This window comes from Lissotriton vulgaris, chromosome 8 (genome assembly GCF_964263255.1).
Source record: "Lissotriton vulgaris chromosome 8, aLisVul1.2, whole genome shotgun sequence".
NCBI lineage: Eukaryota > Metazoa > Chordata > Amphibia > Caudata > Salamandridae > Lissotriton > Lissotriton vulgaris.
In genome coordinates, this window is record NC_141696.1 from 37,444,514 (window position 1) to 37,460,374 (window position 15,861).

At 50.6% G+C, this 15,861-nt stretch overlaps 1 protein-coding gene across 2 annotated transcripts in view; it reads right to left on the reverse strand.

Annotated features, from left to right (window-relative positions):
- LOC147693338 (transient receptor potential cation channel subfamily M member 2-like) overlaps window positions 1-15,861 on the reverse strand; it is a 623,295-nt gene that overhangs the window by 111,983 nt on the left and 495,451 nt on the right. The window lies entirely within an intron of this gene.

A 15,861-nucleotide genomic window follows, 5' to 3' on the forward strand; every position in this document is an offset into this window, starting at 1 on the left:
GCAGTCTCGGGGGGTGTAGGAATATCACCCCTTAAGACATAGAGTATGGACTTGCCCCAGTTAATGCTGTACCCCGAATTCCTCCCGAAGCTGGTAAAAATATCCATGGCGACTGTAAGGGACCTGCGGGGTCTCGGTAAGTATAGGAGGATGTCGTCAGCATACAGTGATATCCTGTCCTCCCATCCGTCGGCCCACCGGATCCCTCTCAGGGACAGGTCTTGTCTGATCCTGCGGCCAGAGGTTCAAGGGAGAGGGCAAGGAGGAGGGGTGAAAGGGAACACCCTTGTCGCGTTCCCCATCCCAGCTCGAAGACTTCAGAGACTCTGTTGTTGACTGAGACCTGGGCCAGGGGCGTCGAGTAAAGGAGGCGCACCAGCCTATGAAGTTAGGTCCGAAGCCCAGTTTACGGAGAACCGCCATCATGTAGGGCCATTCGAGCGTGTCAAACGTCATCGCCGCATCCAGGGAGACCACTATTGCATCTTCCTGGATGGCGTGGCTTCTTCCCAACACTCCGTGCAGCCTCCGGAGGCTATGCGCAGTGTTGCGGTGAGGCATAAAGCCAGATTGGTCCGGATGGACCAGGACTGATAGAACAGGTTTGAGCCTGTTAGCAAGGGCCTTGGCTAGGATTTTGGGCTCTGCATTTAAGAGGGATATGGACCTGTAGGAGGCACAGCAATCCCTTGGTTTCCCTTCCTTAGGGATGGCCACTATTGTGGCGATACGCTGATCGCGGGGCATAATACCCCGCTCCTTGCTCTCCTCGAATATTCGCTTGAGATAAGGGCTGATGCCGCCAGGCGCAAGTTTGTATAATTCTATTGGCTATGACCCTGGCGGCGTCGGTGGCTAGAGCTCTATATTCTGCTGCCTTAAGTTCCATCAGATGGACCGTTGCCGCACCCCCCCTCGGCATGCGCCGCTGATTCATGTTCTAGGAGATCTCTTTCCATGCTAACTATTTGTTCTTCCCTTTCCTTACGGCGACCAGTAATCGAAGAAAGGGCCTCTCCTCTCAGTACGGTCTTGAACGCCCACCACAAGGTCATTGATGATGCCACAGTTCCATCATTGTCCTCGAAGTAACGTCTATCGAGAGAGTGAGTTTCTTTCTTATGTCTTCACTGCGCAGGTACCACACGTTTATCGGTGCAATGCAACCCTCCCGTTTTCCTACAATTGTGAGGTTTGCTAGTAGGGGTGAGTGGTCCGATATCCCTCTCGCTAAATGTATAACCTCCCGAACAGTAGTGTCCTGATACAAGGGCACTAGAATGTAATCAATGCGGGAGAATGAGCGGTGTGGGCCAGAGAAGAAAGTGTACTGCGTGTCTCGTGGGTGGCGGGTACACCACTGGTCAAGGAGACCGAAGGCCTCAAGAAAGTCCGTAAGCCACCTGTGACCCGGTGGCACGTCCCTGGCCGGGTGTCTGTCCAGGGTACCGGATAGAACAGCATTAAAGTCTCCCCCCACCAGGAGCCGTCCCTCCGGGAGCGAAAGGAGCAACTTTCCAAGATCATGGTATGATTGGGTTTGTAGACCCGGCAGGATATATGTTGTGACTAAATTCAACCTGTGGCCCTCCCACATTCTTGAGACTGTAGCAAAACGCCCTAGGGGGTCAGAGTGTGTGTGATTAATTACTAAAGGGAAGTTACAACGGAGCAAGATGCCAACCCCTCAGGACCCAGAGGTGAAGCCGGCATGTGCCGCTAGGGTATAACCCCACCGGTTAAGTGCATGACATGTGTTTTCCAGCAAGTGTGTCTCCTGCAGGAGTACCACATCGGGAAGGTGCCTTTTGATAAATTGTAACACAATGGTTCGCTTGAGCTTGTCCCCCAGCCCATTGACATTCCAGCTCATAATCTTTATACTTTTATCCCACTGCATGGTGACCTGTAATTCCTCTCGAGCCATCCTCCCCGCGATTTTTGAGTAAGCATTGCTGATGTTTTACCCTGCTCAATGTAGCACAATGTGTGATAACAATGGATTGTCCCTTCCTTGTCTGTACCATAGTCCCATAACTGACCCAAACTTCCCCCCATCCCTCCCATCTCCAACACCCCAAGTCCCCACACCCCTCCCTGCTCCCCTGCTTGGTAGGTTTGAAACTACCCACATCCCCCAATTAGCAGAGTGCCTTTCGCCCTGAACTCACCCCGGAGGAGGAAGAAATTACAACTTTAAATAACCTGTCTTCCCTTCCTAGTGGACCATTTTGTCAGGGGCGCGCAGTAGCCCCAGCCGTGCCCGCCGCCCAGGTTCCCTCCCGCCCAACAAAGCTGTTGAACTGTGCAATGTACAAGTCCTTCATGAAGGTCGTTCTTTACCTGTCCATCACATTCTTATGCAGTAGATACATTCCCCCCCGGTACATCAGCATACATGAACATGTCATTGTTCGTTACACTCCGGTTTACCACATATCTGTCCTGAGGGCCTCTCAGTCTCCGCGACCCTCCACAGCTTCTGGGGTGTCCCATCGAGGGCTAGATGATCTGGACCTCCAGGAGCGTTGGCTCTGGTGATCCAGCTCTAGCCTTCCAGCCGCAGACTCAGGGGATGCCACCTGTGTGACCCTCCAGTTATGACCCTCCGCTCCCTTCCCAGTGACAGGCGAGTCCTTGTCCAGCCACTCCTGCACCTACGATGGTGAAGTAAAAAAGAAGGATTTGCCTCCGGCAAGGACCTTGAGTTTGGCAGGAAAGAGCATCGTGTATTTGATACCCTTTTCACTGAGTGCCGCTTTCACACCTACGAAGGATCCCCTCTCTCGCTGGACCTGCAGAGTAAAGTCAGGAAAGAACCGGATCGTGGCATTTTCGTAGTGTAGGTCCCCCGTCTGTCTTGCCGCTTGCAGGATAGCGTCTCTATCCCTGTAGTTAAGGATTTTTGCGATGATCGTCCTAGGCGGTGCTCCTGGTTTCGGCATGGGCGGCCGGTGTGCGCGTTCAATCGTGAATATTTTCGACAGACGCTTGGGCTTGAGGTGGTTGAGGATCAAGTCCTCAAGGAAGAGTCCCATACTGGGCCCCTCGAGGCCCACCGGCACAACTACGAGGCGGATATTACTCCGTCGGGCCCTTCCTTCTTGGTCCTCAAGGCGGAGTGTCATCTGTTGGTGTTGGTGGACCAGGTTGTTAACCCCTGCTCCAGCCGTTTCGTAGATGTCTGCAGCTCCGCAATGTCTGCCTCGTTAGCCTTGGCCTTTTCAGAAGTCTTGTTAATGTCCGTGCGTAGTAGATTGACCTCTATGGACACCTTGTCTATTTTAGTATCCAGGGTCACTCCCAATCAGTGGATGGCCTCCATGATGTTAGCTAGAGACGACTCCTTTTGGCTCTGTTGTGCGTCCGCCGGTGTCTCCATCTGTTGTGCGCCCTTCTCCACCGTATATTGGTCAAGCTTGTTGGTTTGCGTGGAGGAGCCAGGCTTGGGCCTCATGACTGCGCTATTTCTCCTCCCCGTCTGGTCCGCAAAGGCGAGTGGCATCAATGTCTCGCAAAAAGGAAGAAGGGGGGGGAGCGAGTGACACCTCTCTCTGGGGGGATGTTGGAACTCTCCAGAGATGCACTGTCCCCTCTCAGCTCCCTGTTCAGTAGCCCCCGTTGCAGTGTCGTAGTTGTGGGCACCCCACGTGGCAGCTACAAGCTGGCGCTCAGACCTGGATCCAAACAGCAACACTCACAGCCCTGTCGGTGCCCCTCTGTGACCAATGGGCAGGTTAGTACAGTGTTTCAGGCCCAGATGCGGTCCCCGATGACTTCAAGGAGCACATGGGGGTCCACCGATCCTTTCTGTACTAAGGTCCAGTTTAACTGCGCGGCCTACCTTTATTCATACCCGCCCAACACTCACCGGGGCAGGGTCTCGTCGTTATTCAAGGCCGGGGCAGAGCTACTGCAGTGACGTAGGGCCCGGCCTGCGTCCATAGCGTGACGCCACTTTTCAGGGCTCCGGCCCACACGCAGAGTGTTCAGTAAACACCGCCTCATGTTTGGTGGCAATCGCTGGTGCTGTGGTGGGGCTATACAATTCCCCGGGTGTCCGCTGCCAGTGGTGTGCCGATGGCAGAGTTCTGAGGCTACCGACGGGATCCGGCGGCTAGGCCCCGAAGCCGGGACCTCGCCTAGCGATGGAGGCCGCCCACTGTGTGTTCCCGCTCCAGGCCCCGTCTCGGGCGGGAGCTCCCCGGGCCGCCATCCTGCGGCGGAGGATCGTATACGGGCCGGAGTTGGACCGGAGGATGCAGCAGTACCGGCAGTTGGCAGAACTTGTCGGATTATGGCCGGATTGATTAATGTTGGTGGCTCGGTCGCCCAGAGCTCTGGGTTTAAGCGGCCATCTTAGCCGGCGCTTAGCCCCGACCCAATTTTATCAGTTTTTAATTTATACAATTCCATTGGGAGACCCTTGGGGCGAATCGTCTTCCTGGATTGTAGGTCCCTGATGGCAAGTGCAATGTTGTCATTTGTGAGCTCTCTATCTAATAAGTCACAGTCTTCTTTTGACACTGTGGGGAGCCTAATGTCCGCTATCAGGGCCCTTGATTCCTCTATGCGGCTATTGCAGTGAGCTGTGTATATCTGTGTGTAGTACTTTGCAAATGTGTCCACTTTCACCTGTGTGTCTGTAACTGTTTCTCCACCTCTATTGTAAGCTCTGTGACTAGGCGATTGGCTAGGTCACGGCGATCCAGCCTTGCACGTAATTTGCCTGCTCTATCACCCAGTTCGTAAATACTGCCTACTTTATTTCTATGCATTGACTTAGCCGTCTCTACCGCTAAGTTTTTGTTTTTGTCCTCCTTTAAGCTAAGTTTGTACATTATGTCTGGGTCCCCTGTTACTAGTGACTCCCTTTCTAGCTCTAGTGTCTCCTCTTCCAGATATTTTGTTGGATCCTATCATCAAATAGTTGAAAAGCTGCCTGAGGGAAACCTACAACAAACGTTATTGTCAAAATATTGCCTTGGCTGTGTTAAAAATGTATGCGGACACTGTGTGGGGGGTAATAACCCAAGTATCCTTCCTCATGGTCTACATGTTTCAGTCTTCCCATAGCATAATGAGGCTTTCGTCAAGACCAGCATTTTGAGGATCCCTATGTATTGCCTAATCCTTAATAGGTCAAGAAGTGGGGAATTACCCCTACTCGCACGTCTTGCTCCCTTTCATACCATGTACAACCTTTATGCTTTTTTCTCCTTGTTACGCTGTTACATTAGTGTATTCCCAGGTTGACCGTCAAAAACAATGGGAGTTATATGTGAACACCCATGCAATGCCATCCCAGTGCAGAGTATCAGAAAGCAGCATTATGCGCTGAGTTGCATTACTCCAGATTTATGAAGTCACTTAGGGCCACTCAAGGTGACCTTATGTGGCTTTCCAAATCTCATTTTGGATTTGAATTTTAGGGAGTAAGTTGAGAAAGAACATGCTATAAACATTTCAGAAAATTGCTGAAATGCACTTGCAGAAAAATTAGCTTTAGGCAGGGACCGTTACCTTCCTGATTGAGGCACATGAGGCATTCAGAACAGAAGTGTTCTATTCTTGGGTCAAATTCCCACCTGCAAATGCATGTACAGATAAATTTCATTCTTATACTCCAGATGAAATACGAGACGAATACTGTCATACGAGTACATAGAAGTCCTGTTAACTTACCAAGAACATATAACTTGGTTTAAAGGCGCCCTCCCCCATACCACAGATAAAGTGAGACTCGGTCTGCTTGGCCGGGTCTTGGTGCTTACACACCACATCCAGAGATTGACACATTGCCTGCAGCAGACTTACGTCTACTTCACAAAGAAATAATAAAGCTACACAGAAATCGTACATAGTTCGTAATGAGGACACTCACAATTCAACCTACAAAGGTCACTCAAACAGGTAAACTACAAGGAACTGCAAAAACAATCACCCCACAAATGCTGTACGCAATTATGGAAAGAATGCCCACCAAACATGGGCAAATGCCATTCTGGATAGCACAGAAAATAGCTCAGCTTAAGGCAGTGTTTCCACACAGTGGCCTACAAGAAAAACACAGAATATTGACAATTTGCTTGTCAATGGGAATAGCTCCCCCGATAGAGGATTGTACCACTTGGGCTATAGTTTTCGCTGCAATTTATACCAGAACGCATGCTGCCCCCCCAATAGCAGTCATACCAGAAGTATCGAACCAAATACAGAATAAATACGGGGAGGAACCTGCCCTGTACTTAGAGTTGAAACCCAGGTATCCACAATTATGTTAGCCAATATTAAAGGGGAGGCAGCAGCAGTGGCTATTCGCTAACGCCTGAGGGAATGCACTCCTGCACAACATGAGCAGGAATTGCTTAAAATTATTGAAGAGACCTATGCTTCACTGGGTAGAGATAGTTTGGGAGCTAGACCTGTAAAACCACAATTAATGGGTTACCCTGAAAAGGATAACTCAAAGCAAGCACCCGGTTCTTTCAAGAAGGAATGGAATAATAAACAATAAAAAAACAAGCAGAGTGCATCACAATCAAGCGGTGGGCCTCCTCAACAGGAACCCTCGGACAGGAAATATAACCTTAGAAACTGTGATAAAATAAAAAAACGTGACAGGTATCATGATACTGATACATGTTTCTCTTCTTCCTTTCAGGATTCATCCAGAAACTCTGAGAGGGAAGGACGGTCAGAATGCAGATCAGAAGAGTGAGTCAAGCCAAGAGACACACATCACACTTTAGACTACATTATCAAACAAGATGAGAAACCAAAAACAAAACCTCAATTTAAAAAGAAGGTAGTTGGCCTTAAAACAAGAAATGCCCAGGCTACTGACGACTCAACTTCTGAGCTGGGAATGGGCTCTGACCATGCTAGACAGCGCAGCAGAAGTATCAATAGCTCGCTATAACCTGATGGAAATTTGCTGACAGCAGCGTTGAATGAACATATCACGGTGGAAAAACCTGACACTAGGACCAGTGTCCCACATCAGTTATACAAAATAACACTCCAAATTGTGAGGAACGTACCAAGGAAAGTGAAAGGTCTCTTTTGGGAAGACATGACGTATGGATATGATATCCTTTTGGCTGAAGAGATTGGCCACCTGAGTTTGTATGGACTACCCAAAAGGAGAAACTGTAATTTTACCGGCATCCTCCGACCATGTTCCAAAATCACTAAAACACACATTCGCGCAGGAGTGGCAATAGCACTAGCTCCTGTGTTATACCGCAATCATGTAGGGTATAATGTTTAGTCACCTCACCATGAAAAACCAGTTAAATGGGGCGTGGTCTGTGGAAGCAACATGGCGGCCGAGTCTTAGAGCTGCTCCGTCACAAATCCCCGCTACCCGCCAAACGTACACATGTAGGGGAAACATCCACACTGGCGAAATAAGGGGTAGCTCACCTGACTCTGGGGGGGAGGGGCACACCCTATGATGGCGAAGGCTACAAAGACGGGAGATGGCTGCGGGCCCAGTGTCCTGCCCCGTAGTTGAGCTCACAACTGGAGTGGACCCACAAGAGAAGCATCCACTGTGCTGCCTGGGCTGCACAGATGGGTGATGCAGCACAAATCTTCAGACGTACCCGGAAATAGCAACACAAGCTGGGCAAAACAGGAGCTGGGAAGTCCAGACCCAGCGGCTGAGGCCCTAAGGTAGGGCTGCTTGGTACACCATAGAGGCTGCAACTATGGCAATCCAAAGAGAAGACCCACACAGCGGAGGCTGGGGCTGATCAGACTCCTGATTGGAGGTCGCAGCCGACTGACAACTGGAAAGAACTAGTGGAGTGCAGGACGGTAAGCAGTCACCAGAGCCATGAAGCAGCCGGGAGCGGAGGCCTGCTAGGGAGCGGCAGACTGCGGGCAGAGGGGGTCTGGAGCTGTGGAGGTGTTCACAGCAAGGGACTCTGGGACACAAACGGTTCACATAGAAGTGGCTTGGGCCCAGCTACAGGAATACCTGAGGCAGCTATGCTCTGTGAACGGGGTCCAATGTATAGATGAGCAGGGAAGGAGTGGATACGGCCTTGCAAATATAAAGGGGCAATATGACTCAGCACAAAGGGCAGTGAAGATCCGGGCTTGGCCCGGGCCCTAATGCACATATGCTGCTGAGTGGATCCGAGTCTGCCAGTTGCAGGAGGCAAACGGTGGAGGTTGAAATGAGGCAGTAGGGACTAGGACTCCACACACAGACAGCTCCGACCTGACCCTATAGACACAGAGCAACGAGTCCGCTTATGCGGGGGACACCAGAGCAGAAGAGCCACCAACCAGTAGGAGAAAGCAATAGAACTGCGATCTGCACTGAACCTGACCTGCAAATTGGAATACACAGATCTAGATAACAGAGTGGGGGTAAAAAACCCTATAGAGATGGGAGCAGTTGAACCTGGTAGGACCCCACTGGCCGAGAAGCGGCACACCGGTGACTGCATCTAGCTGAGGGTGTTGCTGACGGAACACACATAGTGAATAACTGTACAAATACTATATCTGTGCTTTTGCAACAGAGAGGAAGGCCAAACTAGTCTAAGACCCTCCAACTAAACCAAAGAGTACTGCTCACCGCTTGACAGGCAGGGACCCTAAGAGCTCGTAGCGGAACACCACCCCGGCCTGGGGCTGACCCAACGGGGTGCTCGGGCAATTGTCACAGAGAGAGTTGTTATCCATCGAGGCAGCCTACGTAAGGGAAGCATTGCAGCCATCAGCAGGAGTCGTTGGTGCCATAGGGCGGGCTGTGCATTTGCAGGGGGTCACCAAGATATTGCAGTCCTAGGAGCCATGGCTTTCACACGCTCTGCATCCCACATTGCTCATACTGACTGAAAGGAAATTAACTCAAGGTGAAGGGCCGCACGAGGGGCACGTGAGCCTGTGCCTCTTCACTACCCATGGACATGTTGGCCAAAGATCAATCGTCACACACTGACCCTCCAAATCATAGGCTTGACACAATACTGAAAGCCATAGAGAGGTCTTGTGTGTTGCTTTAATACAAAATAGACAATGTAGTCGCTGATCTCACGCTCCTGCATGCTGACCACTGGAAATTACTAGATCGATGAGGGCCGTGGAATGCACCCTCTCTGAACTTTAGACAGTAACAATTTCAACTGCCAAACAACAGTCCACTCAGAAGGCCAGATTTTGTTTCCTGAAAGACATCCACTTGATCGGTCTGTCTGAAGGGGCAGAGGGACAAGATGCGTCTGCATTTGTGGAACAATGGATCAAGGACTTACTGCCTGACACCTCTCTATCCCCCTTCTTCATGATCAAGCAAGCGCACTGCATCCCTTCCAGGAGACCGGAGCCAGGAATGGGGTCCTGCCCATTTATTTTCTAGCAATTGCACTACAGAGTAAGAAATGCAATATCCAAGACATCAAGATAGGAAACACACAACTAATGTTCTTCCCGGATTACCCATTGAGAGAACAATGTCCGCGAATATCCTTTCTTCAAGTAAAACAAAAGCTCCGCCAATTGAATATCCAGTACTCACTGTTGTTTCCGGCAAGGCTCCATATGGCAGCGGATGGGAAGACGAGATTCTTTGAATCACCACAGGACACATGGGATTGGCTAGAAACAACTGGAGAGACCAACACACAGAACAATGCTTTGTTGGGCCTGAGGACTCACAGATGCCACAACAAGGCACAATCACAGGGACTGGCAGTGGCACCAGATCTAGAACAAATCATAAGAGAGCGCCGGGAAGCAGCGAACAAAGCAGATCACATAGCGGCTGCATTGTAGTCCTCGTTCAAGGATGCGGCACAGGCCCTCTCATCATAAGACAACCACCCGTCAGTGGGAACCCCGTCCGACACTACCTTGCTAACACTACCAGCCATTACCCTGCAGACCTCAGACATTATTGTATGATAAACACCCTGTATGTCGTGGCTCGTGACCCTCAGCAGTAATCCTGTCATTCTAATAACTGCAATGGTAAAAGTTTTGCATCACTAGGAAACATGAGACAAATAAAATGTACACATGCAGACTTTGCATACCTTATCCATCAGCCAACAATTACACTGCACACACTAACGTACCTAACATAAAGGGACAAGGTAGGGGCCCCCAATGGCTGTCTCTGCAAGGCACCAACCCCCCATTATTTTCCCCTGCTCATTCCGGGATTAGTTTAGTTTAGCGGAATTGCTACTTGAGTTTGGACAGCTTCACCTCTTTGGGGAGTCGGCCCTTTTGGTATTCCCACGTTGCCAGGTCGGCTATTATGTTTCGCACTAAGTTGTATGGGCCTACAGGGAGGATACGTGTCTAGTTGACAGATGGTATACATAATCACAAACGTGCCCGCCATGACCTTGGGATACCCAATGACCCTCCCTGACGCAGTGACATGACTTCTCAAAAGATCCTTACATGGAAAATCAAAGGCCTACGGACACCCTCCCGACCATACGCAGTGTACTCCTATCTTAAGAGACACAATGTCCACATTGCACTCTCTGAAACAACCAGACAACAGCGCAAGTGGAGTAGCAAGGTATAAGCTATAAACTTCTCATCATATGCCCACAATGTACTGATTTGGATCTCCCTTAAAACTCCCTTCCAGTCTGAAGAGGTACTGACGGACAAAGAAGGCAGATGCTTATTCATAAAGGGCAGATAGGCCGACGACATATTCTGTTGGGAAGCATTTATGCTCCAAACACGGAACAAGGCCCTTCTTGTCTCACTCTCTCCAGTACTAGCTAAGTGGTGCAGCATGCCATGGCTGATAGGGGGCGACTACCATAGTGTCTTGAACACAGAGCTAGACAGATCTTTCCCTCCCATGAGCAGTACTGCAGCATCCTCCAATGCAGCAATCCTGAGAAACTGTGAAATAAAATCCACACAGCATGAAACACACCACAAATTGCCCCAATATCATTATACCAATCCACACTGGTGACTACAGAGCCTGACATACCTCACTTTCTTGATAGTCTACTCATCCCATGTCTAACAAAAGAACACTACTTAGAATTAGATGCACCTATCAGATTAGAGGAAATACGGGACGCAATATGGGCATTGTCCTCTGGTAGAGTGCCTGGCACAGACGGCTTCCTGTCTGAATTCTACAAAGCGTATGCTGACCTGTTGGCCCCACAGCGCCTCTGGGTTTACACGGAGGCAGTACAAAACACGCACCTCCCAATTTCACTTACCGAAGCGACACTGATCACCCTCCCAAACCAGATAGGGACCTAAGACAGTTGGGCTTGTACCGCCCACTAGCTCTACTAAATGCAGACTATAAACTTTTAGCGATGATACTAGTGAAAAGGCTGTCGTCCTTTACACCACATCTCATTCATGGGGACCAGAACGGGTTTGTCCCTGCGTGAAACATACCCCTGAATCTTTGTAGGCTGTATGAGATACACTCCGTGCCAGAGTCAGGATGCCTGGTCTTGAACTTGGAAAAGGCTTTCGACACTGTAGAATGGCCCTTTCTATTCACTATGCTCCCATGATATTGGATTGCCCCATACATCCTGAGTCTGGTCAGACTATTATATGGAGCGCCCACAGTTTGTGTCCGCACAGGCACTCCATTCTCGCAAACCATAAGGATTGTAGAGGCACCAGACAAGGCTAACCCCTTTCGCCACTGATTTTCTTTCTAGTTATAGAACCAATCCACTAGCTTTTTACACTTCTGCGACTAATTGGGGCATCTTAATGGGCTCAGACATGCATTCCATATCGTTATACACCAAAGACATTTTAATATATATGAGAGACATCCGCTGAGTGCCATCTATGACACCAGACACCCTCAATTTTTTTGCAGCGCTGTGGGTCTGAGGGTAAACTGAGGAAAATCTTGCTTATTCCCATTCAGCCGCCACATGGTGGACCCTCCCTTCACCCTGGGTGATTCTACAGTGACATATGTTCTGCTATCTGGGGATGTGGATCTCCCACACTGACCAGGACCTATTGGACGGGAACATCACCAGAGCAGTCACAGCACTGAGGTCACAGATAGCGTTCTTGAAATCCCTTAACATATCTGTAGCAGGGAAGGTTGCACTCATTAAAATGATAGTGATCCCGTGCCTGCCATATAATTTCCCTAAGTTGCCACTTTATTTGCCACCACGATTTTCCCACACGTGTGAGAGCACGCTTTGAGACCTGATCTGGAGTTAAACGTGCTGCAGAGTTGCACTCACAAAACTATACCTGCCTTTGCCCCAAGGGGGCCTAACTGTTCCAAACATGGAGCAGTACTACTTATCATCCCAACTACAGTGGGTAGCCAGGTGGAGGTGGATGTGGGAACAACACGTGATATAACCAATCGAGAACTACAACCCTATATGACTATTCTCATAGGCCTCTCCAAGCATTGAGCTATCTATCCTCTTCCAACCTCATTGACCTTTGCAACTCCTACCTTCCTCTACCTATGTGTTCATATCCTCCCCTCTCACACACCAATATCCCAGTTATTGTAGGTACTTACAGAATCCCTCCTGCACTCATCTCACCTAGACCCCAGCTCAACGTATCACCATTCTCCCTTGCAATTCGAACAATGATAACCCTAAACCCCTCTTTTGCATGCTTCTCAATTGCCATTTGGCTGTCCGTCATGCGATTGAAATATCCGAAACCATCCTCAGTGAAGCTATTGATATTGCCTTCCTCACAGAAACCTGGCTCAATGACTACTCAACAGCTTTTCTTGACTTTCTCACCCCCCTGTTTTTTCTATCCTTGGGAGAGACAGACCTGTCAGAAAAGGGGGTGGTCTAGCTATAATCTATAAAAGCGAACTTCAATTCTCCCTCTTAAAAGACTCAGACTATCTAACCTTTGAATACCTTGGAAACAAACCTTTGAATACCTTGGAAACAAAGATATGTAGTGGGATCGGGGGAGCGCAGGGTGCTCCCCCGATCCGACTACATATCTTCTACCCTGCAGGTGAACGTCTTCTCTTCACTGAAGAATTATCAGTCAATCAATCAATCAATCAAAGCATTTGTATAGCGCGCTACTCACCCGGAAGGCGCTCAAGGCACTTGGGGGAGGAGGGCCGCTACTGCTCGAACAGCCAGGTCTTGAGTTGTCTCCTGAAGGCGAGGTGGTCCTGGGTCAGCCGAAGGTGGATGGGGAGGGAGTTCCATGTCTTGGCAGCCAGGTAGGAGAAGGATCTGCCTCCGGCGGTGGCTCTTCGGATGCGTGGTACGGCGGCCAGGGCGAGGCTGGCGGACCATAGCTGGCGGGTTGGCGCGTGGAAGGTCAGGCGGTCGTTGAGGTACTTGGGGCCCAGGTTGTGGAGAGATTTGTGTGCGTGGGTGAGGAGCCTGAACGTGATCCGCTTGTTGACTGGGAGCCTGTGCAGGTTCCTCAGGTGGCCGGAGATGTGGCTGCGTCAAGGGATGTCCAGGATGAGTCGGGCGGAGGCGTTCTGGATGCGTTGTAGTCTTTTCTGTAGCTTGGCTGTTGTTCTGGCGTAGAGGGTGTTTCCGTAGTCCAGCCGGCTGGTGACGAGGGCCTGGGTGACCGTCTTCCTGGTTTCGATCGGGATCCATCGGAAGATCTTGCCGAGCATGCGGAGGGTGTGAAAGCATGAAGAGGAGACGGCGTTGACTTGTCTGGTCATCGAGAGGGAGGAGTCCAGGATGAAGCCCAGGTTGCGTGCGTGGTCTGTCGGCTTTGGGGCGGTGCCCAGGACTGGGGGCCACCAGGAGTCATCCTAGGCGGAGGGTGATGGCCCAAGGATGAGGACTTCCACCTTGTCTGAGTTCAGTTTCAAGCGGCTGTTCTTCATCCACTCGGCGATGTCTTTCATCCCTTCGTGGAGGTTGGTTCTGGCGGTGTCGGGGTCTCTGGTGAGGGAGAGGATCAGCTGGGTGTCGTCGGCGTAGGAGATGATGTTGAGGTTGTGTTGGCGTGCGATGGCTGTGAGAGGTCTCATGTAGACGTTGAAGAGGGTGGGGCTGAGTGATGATCCTTGCTGGATGCCGCAGATGACTTTGGTGGCCTCGGAGCGAAACGGGGGGAGGCGGACTCTCTGTGTTCTTCCAGCGAGGAACGAGATGATCCACTTCAATGCCTTATCTTGAATGCCGGTGTTGCTGAGGCGTTGGGCTAGGGTGCGGTGGCAGACAGTGTCGAACGCGGCGGAGAGGTCCAGGAGGATGAGTGCCGCTGTTTCCCCGTTGTCGAGAAGGGCTCGGATGTCGTCGGTGGCTGCGATGAGGCCGGTCTCGGTGCTGTGGTTGGCTCTGAAACCGGACTGCGAGGGGTCGAGGATTCCATTCGTCTCGAGAAAGGCGGCAAGCTGTCTGTTGGCGATCTTCTCAATGACTTTGGAAGGAAAAGGGAGGAGCGAGATAGGGCGGAAGTTTTTGAGGTCGGTGGGGTCCACTGTTGGTTTCTTCTGTAGGGCGCTGAGCTCTGCGTGCTTCCAGCTCTCCGGGAAGGTGGCGGTGTCGAAGGAGGTGTTGATGACGTCTTGGAGTTGGGTTGCGATGGTGGAGTCGGCCTTTTTAAAGATGTGGTGAGGGAAGGGGTCAGTCGGAGATCCGGAGTAGATGGTGTTCATCGTGGGGGCTGTGTCTTCGGTGGTCACTGCGGTCTAGGTGCGGAGGGTGGCGGAGGGGTGCGTTGGTTCGGCGGTTGGGTGCGAGGATGGTGCGCCGAAGCTGTTGTGGATGTCGGCAATCTTGCGGTGGAAGAACGAGGCGAGGGAGTCACAGAGATCTTGTGAAGGGGTGATGTCGTTGTTGCCGGTGCTGGGGTTGGAGAACTCCTTGACGATGCGAAAGAGTTCCTTGCTGTTGTGGGCATTGTTGTCTAGTCGATCCTTCAGTAATTTCTTCTTGGTGGTGCGGATGAGCTGGTGGTGCTTGCGGGTCGTGTGTTTGAGGGCGGTCAAGTTGTCAGTGGTCCGGTCGAGGAGCCAGGTATTCTCGAAGGTGCGGCAGGTCTTCTTGGAGTCCTTGAGTTCGTCGGTGAACCAGGGGGCCTTCTTGCTTCTGGGTTTGCTGGGAGGGTTCTTCATTGGTGCGAGGTCGTCTGCGCAGGCGGTCAGCCACTGCGTGAAGTTGTGGGCTGCCTCGTTGGGGTCCGGTGTGCTGGCAGGTGGGTTCTGACTTTCTTTCACAATCTTCTCGGTCTGCCACAAAAAATCTCTTTTTAGGAGATTTTAACATTCATTGGAATAATGTTGAGGATCCCACAGTCATGCACCTCATTAACAACCTCAAACAAACATGCCAAAATCCAAACCATGTCAAAGGAGCCACTCTCAACGCCATCATTTCCAATCGTGACACATCCTCCCTATCCCACATCATCCCCATTGACTGGTCCGACCGTCACCTCATTCTGTTTAAGATAGTAACCAATTCCCCTCCCCCTCCACACATATCACTAAAACCCTGAAATGGGCCTGAGTTCTGAGTCAAATCCCTTTGGATGTCCTTGAGTCTAAACTCCAAAGCCCAACTCCCTCTCACCCCCCTCTCCCAAAATTTCAATGAGCTTACTGAGTCCACAGGCAGCAGTACCATTACTGCATGCCCTAAATTTGAATAATTTGCGATTCTATGATCGACGCAGTTATCTTTCAGACACGGTTCCGGCCGCATGTTTGTAGATTCCTGCTCCTTGATCCCATTAAAACAGCTTGCACTGCGTCACAAGCTCAAAAATGAGTCCCATCCTATCTGAAGACCATAGGCTGGCATAGTTAGACTCATATGTGTTTTTCACAGCTCTGAACGCTATAACAGAGCGAAGGTATGCGTGTTAAAGGCCATCTAGAAAACTCATATG